Consider the following 8,279-nt stretch of genomic DNA (forward strand, 5'->3'; position numbering starts at 1 on the left):
TGATGTTTGCTCCGGGACCGACATAAGCCAATAGTCACTCGGATAGCAGCTAGCTAGCTGTAAGATCCAGGTGTAAATGTCCAGAACCCGGGGATATGGAGAGAAAATAGGTCCGGTATGCTCTGGTCTGAGTCGCGTTGCACAAAACTGGCGATAGCTTTTCGAGCTAAAGGATAGCTGACTTGCCTTGTGTAGTGTGGTGTCCAAAAAGCTGTCCATAATAATATTTTTTATTATGGACAGACCTCTCCCCATGTTTACAACCATTGAATCTAAACTCAACAAAAAAAGAATCGTCACTTTTCAGGACCCTGTCTTTCAAAGATAATTTGTAAAAATCCAAATAACTTCACATATCGTCATTGTAAAGGGTTTAATCACCGTTTCCCATGCTTGTTCAATGAACCATAAACAATTAATGAACATGCACCTGTGGAACGGTCGTTAAGACACTAAGAGCTTATAGACGGTAGGCAATTAAGGTCACAGTTATAAAAACTTAGGACACTAAAGAGGTTATTCTACTGACTCAGGGTTCCTGCTCATCTGTGTGAACGTGCCTTAGGCATGCTGCAAGGAGGCATGAGGACTGCAGATGTGGCCAGGGCAATAAATTGCAATGTCTGTACTTTGAGATGCCTAAGACGGCGCTACAGGTAGACAGGATGGACAGGATGGACAGCTGATCGTCCTCGCAGTGGCAGACTACGTGTAACAACACCTGCATAGGATTGGTACATCCGAACATCACACCTGCGGGATAAGTACAGGATGGCAACAACAGCTGCCCGAGTTACACCAGGAACGCACAATCCCACCATCAATGCTCAGACTGTCCACAATAGGCTGAGAGAGCCTGGACTGAGGGCTTGTAGGCCTGTTGTAAGGCACGTCCTCACCAGACATCCCCGGCAACAACGTCGCCTATAGGCACAAACCCACCGTCGCTGGACCTGACAGGACTGGCAAAAAGTGCTCTTCCCTGATGCAGTTTTGTCTCACCAGGGGTGATGATCGGATTGACGTTTATCGTCAAAGGAATGAGCTTTACACCAAAGGCCTGTACTCTGGAGCGGGATCGATTTGGAGGTGGAGGGTACGTCATGGTCTGGGGCAGTGTGCCATACTGCTCGTTCTGTGTGTGATTTCCTGCAAGACAGTAATGTCAGAGTTCTGCCATGGCCAGCGACGAGCCCGGATCTCAATCCCATTGAGCACGTCCGGGACCTGTTGGATCGGAGGGTGAGGGCTAGGGCCATTCCCCCCAGAAATGTCCGGGAACTTGAACTTGCCGGGAACTTGCCTTGGTGGAAGAGTGGGGTGATTCAGTCTATGAGGAGATGCACTGCAGTATATAATGCAGCTGGTGACCACACCAGATACTGACTGTGGCTTTTGATTTTGATTTTGTTCAGGGACACATTATTCCATTTCTGTTAGTCACATGTCTGTGAAACTTGAGTTCATGCCACAGTTGAATCTTATGTTCATACAAATATTTACACAAGTTTGCTGAAAATAAACGCAGTTGACAGTGAGGATGTTTCTTTATTTGTTTTGACCATGACAGTTTACAATATAGCCATGGTCTATTTCTGAGTGACAGAGTTCATTACACCCCTTTGGGAAATTATATTTTCTTTAGATGCCATCCACCATAGCCTTACGGATTTATTATAAATGTCAGGATGCAGGATGTTTCTTTTTTTGGTAAAAAAAAATATATTATTTGCCCATTCTTACTTGGCTGCAGCACTTGTTGATTGTTTTCAATATCAGGACAGAAATCATGTTCTTCATACTGTACTTATGTTGAAAAGCCAGGTCTAGGAAATCTCTTGGAAGCGGTTAGAGAGGATGATCCCCACTACAATCACAGCAAACCATAGAATCAAACAATATATCTAACATCACTCCGAATATTGGTTTGTCATCACTCACAATGTCATTGGCTCTATACATAGCAAGTTACATAATATCGTTGTGAGCCTCTTACAGAATCCTGGAGTTGGTACTACCTGGCACTGTGTTATACATCCTCACATAAAACATGATAGCCCTGGCCTATTTCTTCCCGATGATAGCTTTTTGGCTTTAAGTTGTATAATATATGATGATGGGATGATTACGATACCAACAAGGCAACTTTAATTGAAATACGCAAACAGACCATAGACTAAAAATTTTGGACAAAGCCATCGATGACATCACCCCATTGCTTCCTATGGGAAAGTTCAGTGGCGCATTTGAAGACCAGGAAGTGCCGTTGATGCATGTCGCCCATTGAATTATTAATGTTGTTATTCATTCGTTTTGGGTAAGAGAAGATATGTCCAACACAAGCCATGAAAAGCTTACCTTGATAAATGAATGTAAGCATTTTCATTTTTGTATGTATTGTTGTGATTGCGTAGACAGACAATTCAAAAATCTTCATGAACAATTACAGTTTAAGTCAGAAGTTACACCTTAGCCAACTACATTTAAACTCAGTTTTTCACAATTCCTGACATTTAATCCTAGTAAAAATTCCCTTTCATAGGTCAGTTAGGATCACCACTTTATTTAAAAAATGTGAAATGTCAGAATAATAGTAGAGAGAATGATTTATTTCAGCTTTGATTTATTTCATCACATTCCCAGTGGGTCAGAAGTTTACATGCACTCAATTAGTATTTGGTAGCATTGCCTTAAATTGTTTAACTTGGGTCAAACGTTTCGGGTAGCCTTTCACAAGCTTCCCACAATAAGTTGCGTGAATTTTAGCCCATTCCTCCTGACAGAGCTGGTGTAACTGAGTCAGGTTTGTAGGCCTCCTTGCTCGCACACGCTTTTTCAGTTCTGCCCACAAATCTTCTATAGGATTAAGATCTGGGCTTTGTGATGGCCACTCCAATACCTTGACTTTGTTGTCCTTAAGCCACAATTTTGCTACAACTTTGGAAGTATGCTTGGGGTCATTGTCCATTTGGAAGAACCATTTGCGACCAAGCTTTAACTTTAAAGACTGATGTCTTGAGATGTTGCTTCAATATATCTACATATTTTCCTGCCCTTATGATGCCATCTATTTTGTGAAGTACACCAGTCTCTCCTGCAGCAAAGCACCCGAAGCACATGATGCTGCCACCCCCGTGCTTCACGGTTGGGATGGTGTTCTTCGGCTTGCAAGCCTCCCCCTTTTTCCTTCAAACATAGCGATAGTCATTTTGGCCAAACAGTTATATTTTTGTTTCATCAGACCAGAGGACATTTCTCCAAAAAGTACAATATTTGTCCCCATGTGCAGTTGCAAACCGTAGTTTGGCATTTTTTATGGCGGTTTTGGAGCAGCGGCTTCTTCCTTGCTGAGTGGCCTTTCAGGTTATGTCGATATAGGACTCGTTTTACTATGGATATAGATACTTTTGGACCTGTTTCTTCCAGCATCTTCACAAGGTCCTTTGCTGTTGTTCTGGGATTGATTTGCACTTTTCGCACCAAAGTACGTTCATCTTTAGGGGACAGAATGCGTCTCCTTCCTGAGCAGTATGACGGCTGCGTGGTCCCATGGTGTTTATACTTGCATATTACTGTTTGTACAGATAAACGTGGTACCTTCAGGTGCTTGGAAATTGCTCCCAAGGATGAACCAGACTTGTGTAGGTCTACAAAAAAATGTTTGGTCTTGTCTGATTTATTTTGATTTTCCCAAGCAAAGAGCCACTGAGATTGAAGGTAGGCCTTGAAATACATTCACAGGTACACCTCCAATTGACTCAAATGATGTCAGTTAGCCTAACAGAATCTTCTAAAGCCATGACATCATTTTCTGGAATTTTCCAAGATGTTTAAAGGCACAGTCAACTTAGTGTATGTGAACTTCTGACTCACTGGAATTCTGATACAGTGAATTATAAGGGAAATAATCTGTCTGTAAACAATTGTTGGAAAAATGACTTGTGTCGTGCACAAAGTAGATGTCCTAACCAACTTGCCAAAACTATGGTTTGTTAACAAGAAATTTGTGGTTGAAAAACTAGTTTTAATGACTCCAACCTAAGTGTATGTAAACTTCCGACTTCAACTGTACTTTTCATATCGCTAGAGGTGGTTGCGCGTGATTTCTACTCCCCAACTGGTAGTGGCACAGTCTTGTAAGAATATTTTAAACACAACATAGAGGACTAGATTTCAATAGGAAATTAACGATCAATGGAAATGTTGTTTTTCATGTCAACATCTGTTTAGAATCTGTGTGGGGGTTTCAGTCCTGGACTCATAGCTACATGTGGCAAGTTCTCATTGGCCAACCACAGGCTAGGGTTGGGTTATAAATTACATCCTGTCGCTTTGTTCTGTGGAGAATCATTGAGGACAGGGAAGAATGAACATTGACCATCTACTTCCCAGCATGACAACTATGTTTTGTTCTCTTTGAAGAAACCTATTTTTCTTCCACTGAATAACATCAACTGCTAACAGTCTGGGTAGTGTGTGCAGGTTTTAAAAGTGAAAAGCGCTGGAGATGGGGGTGTGAGCAAGTGGGTCTGGGCAGGGGTGATGTTGTGGATGTTTGCGTGTGTCTGTATGTTTGCATATGCGTATTGTTAAAAAAACATTGTTACTAAAATCTTACAAAAAAAAGTAAAGCATGTTGTTCAATATCAACATAAACCAGCCTATTATCTCTGAAGTTCTTTCATTTGTTGGTGATGGATACTTTAACTGTATGTTTAGGCTACTGTTAAAGCGCTCACATAGGCTACTTCTCTGCCAGAGCACAAGATAACTAGTCCTACCGGTAAGTGTGGTCTAAGCGATTCCCTTTTAATATCATGTGACCTCCCTACATTGCTTTTATTGATGGAAAACCATTGTTTACCTCTTGTGTCTTACATATTTAATTCAACATTTCATACTAGCTCGCAATCAAGGATGGCTGTGTATTCCCTCCAGCAGTGGTCAAATATAAATCTTTGACTATGTAGCCTTGTGACGCTATCCTACTGGACTGTGTGCTGGTCCCAACTTAAACTGTTGGAATCTCGTTATCTTCCTGCAGAAAGCAGTATAGAGTCACTCCTTCAGGTCTTGAGACAATACTGCCATCTGCAGGATTATAATGACACCCTGTAGGTCACGCCCAGTGCACTGATGGAATAAACTACCAAAAAGGAATAACCCATTCCTGTTTACTGTACTAATAGCATATAGTAAGATATCACATTCAAACTGATCCCAAACACACAAAGTAAATAGCCGCTGGTGTTATAGAGTCCAGGGAAAGTGGTGGTGTGCTGTGGCGGTGTGCTGTACGTACGCTGTATGTTCTAATGAGGTATTTTAGACCAAAAGCTTAACAAATAAACTTAAACAGCCATTGATTCTGTGTGCACTAGCCTCTTTCAAATCACATCTTATCAAATTGCTGAGATACAGCGTTGTAAAATAGCTGTGACATGATAATAACATGAGATTAGAGTATTAGCCTACATCAAATTACAGCCACATGGTTTGCTTGTTAAAACTGCCTTGACAACAGACAATAGCAAAAACTCACCTTTATTAAAGTGTCAGAATATAAATCTCTCCGTCCAAGAACATCCAATGCAACACCAATGGAATTACCTCTGTTAATGAACTGTTTGAGACTGCAATGACAACAGACACTAGCAAAAACACAACTTTACAAAAGTGTTGGAACAAACATGTCTTTACATCCTTGCATACATTTACGAAGAAGAATGTCCACTGCACATAGAGGTTGTTAATAAATTATTTTAAAAAAGTGAGTACCTCCTAACTACACTGGCATATTCAGACACACAATCTTTCAACATTGACAGTGCTCGAAACCTGGATTTTAATAGTTTGTCCTAATGTAGCCTCCATCAATGTAACTTAACATTTGGTTAATGTGCATTCATATAGGAAGAATAAGAGTGCCAGTTAGCTAAATTATCAAAATGTTAGCATAAAATCACACCAAAAAGGAAATAGTCTACATGTAGGATCTGTTGCTATGCCTGTGGGAGACAATGTCAACTATAGAATGTTTAGTGCCAGGCATTGTCCATCAAGGACATTGCAGAACTCCACGGCGGAACGCTGTGTAGTTTATATAGGTACTTGGCACTTGCAGGAGTGGCCCACAGATATGGGCCACAGGGCGTCTTTGAAGTCCCTTCAGGTCTGTGAATTCAACTTGTTGAATGACAAAATGCAACATATTTGTCATCCTCTCACTGTCCAGTGATTTGACCAACAACTTCCTAAACTGCATTAAGTGATTTTGAGCTGCATCTTTTACGTTGGCAGAGAGTAAGTCGACCATGTTCTTGTTGTTGGGCTTTTTCACTGCATACATGTGTTTTATGTCAGCTACACTTGGTAGAGCGGTCTTCATGGTGGGTCGAGCTGTGGTGGCCACGTCCAAAGCATACTTGGGTTCTTGGATCAGCTGCTTAAGCACCACCTAGACTATGGCTTATTTCATGTTTCACTCAGTTGGGATGGAATGGCTGCCCATTCTCGAAAGAACATCTAGCTGTTAATCTTCGTCACACATAGCAGCAGAAAAGGTGTCTCTCTCAAATTGAGTGATGCACCAATTGAAAAAAAACATTAAGGTTTTGAAAGCCATAACAACTCAAGAGGTGTATTGTTACGTTTCAGTTTGTATGATTGTATGTTGGGATGAAAGGATGTAATGGGGGGACTCCATCATTATCTCTGGGGTTAAATGAGCTTCTCTGTGTATGAGAGCTACCATGAAGGACAAAGAAAGATTAATGGGGAAGTAGCTGACTTCAAGGAATCCTTTGACTAGTATGCAGCCAACAGCTTCCCACTGCTCACGTCCATAGTCAGGACACAGCAATGGAACTTTATCTATCTAGCCTTCTGAACAGTTTTGAAAAAATGTTTCCCAGAAGGCTGCAAATATGCATCTCTGGTGATTCCTGATGTATCCACTCCGCTCTCGTCAATAAACCTCACCGCTAGAAGACTGTTCACTAGGTTTGGATTTTGGAATTCATGAAGTTTGTCTTTCAGTATGTTGACCATTTGTAATTTCAGAACAAGGGTTTCAGGTTGTTTCTCTTTAACACTCTGGGATGGAGGCTTTCCCATAGTGTGGCGTACAGCAGGTCAGCCACCAGGGGGAGACTTGTCAATGCCTGGTGACAGATGGAGTCCTACATCATGAGGCGATGGCTCCCTCTGCTAGACGTGCCAGGTCTCGACGGGCTCTTCGGCCAGGACTAATTGGTGCTGATTGTGGTTGGTGAGTAATCAAGGGCTGATTGCTCACCATCTGGACGAGTCCCATAAAGCTTCCAGAAGGGCAGCACACGGGAGAAGTGACTGGGGGAAGGAAGGTTACTCCTGTATAGTTGGGCACAGTCCCAGAGATAAAAGGAGAGAGCTCAGTTTTTGTTCCCCGCAGGACCCAGAGCCCAGAAGACGGTCTCCCGGAGAGGGTCTCATAGGGGAGACCTATTCTTTTCTTTTTGTTTGTTATTTAAATAAACACCCTTGAAACTGAGCTAATCCTACTCTGTCCGTGTCTGATCTGTGTAAACGTTTTGAGAAAACCAACCTGGTATGAAAAAATAGTTTCCATTTCTGACTCTTCACTCTAATTTCTGGAGACATGAGTGATTGCACAGGTACTGAGTCTTGGTCCCGCGCTAGTGAGTACCTGGGAATGTCTGGAGGAGAATTGTTACTTGTGTTAACAGTTGCTTTGGAGGCTCAGACACAAGAGGCATGTGGCAGGGTCTACAGTCAATCACGGACTACAGGAAGAAATCCAGCCCAGTCACGGACCAGGATGTCTTGCTCCCAGGCAGACTAAATTACTTTTTTGCCCGCTTTGAGGACAATACAGTGCCACTGACACGGCCTGCAACGAAAACATGCGGTCTCTCCTTCACTGCAGCCGAGGTGAGTAAGACATTTAAACGTGTTAACCCTCGCAAGGCTGCAGGCCCAGACGGCATCCCCAGCCGCGCCCTCAGAGCATGCGCAGACCAGCTGGCCGGTGTGTTTACGGACATATTCAATCAATCCCTATACCAGTCTGCTGTTCCCACATGCTTCAAGAGGGCCACCATTGTTCCTGTTCCCAAGAAAGCTAAGGTAACTGAGCTAAACGACTACCGCCCCGTAGCACTCACATCCGTCATCATGAAGTGCTTTGAGAGACTAGTCAAGGACCATATCACCTCCACCCTACCTGACACCCTAGACCCACTCCAATTTTCTTACCGCCCAAATAGGTCCACAGACGA

This window comes from Oncorhynchus mykiss, chromosome 9 (genome assembly GCF_013265735.2).
Source record: "Oncorhynchus mykiss isolate Arlee chromosome 9, USDA_OmykA_1.1, whole genome shotgun sequence".
Classification (NCBI taxonomy): Eukaryota; Metazoa; Chordata; class Actinopteri; order Salmoniformes; family Salmonidae; genus Oncorhynchus; species Oncorhynchus mykiss.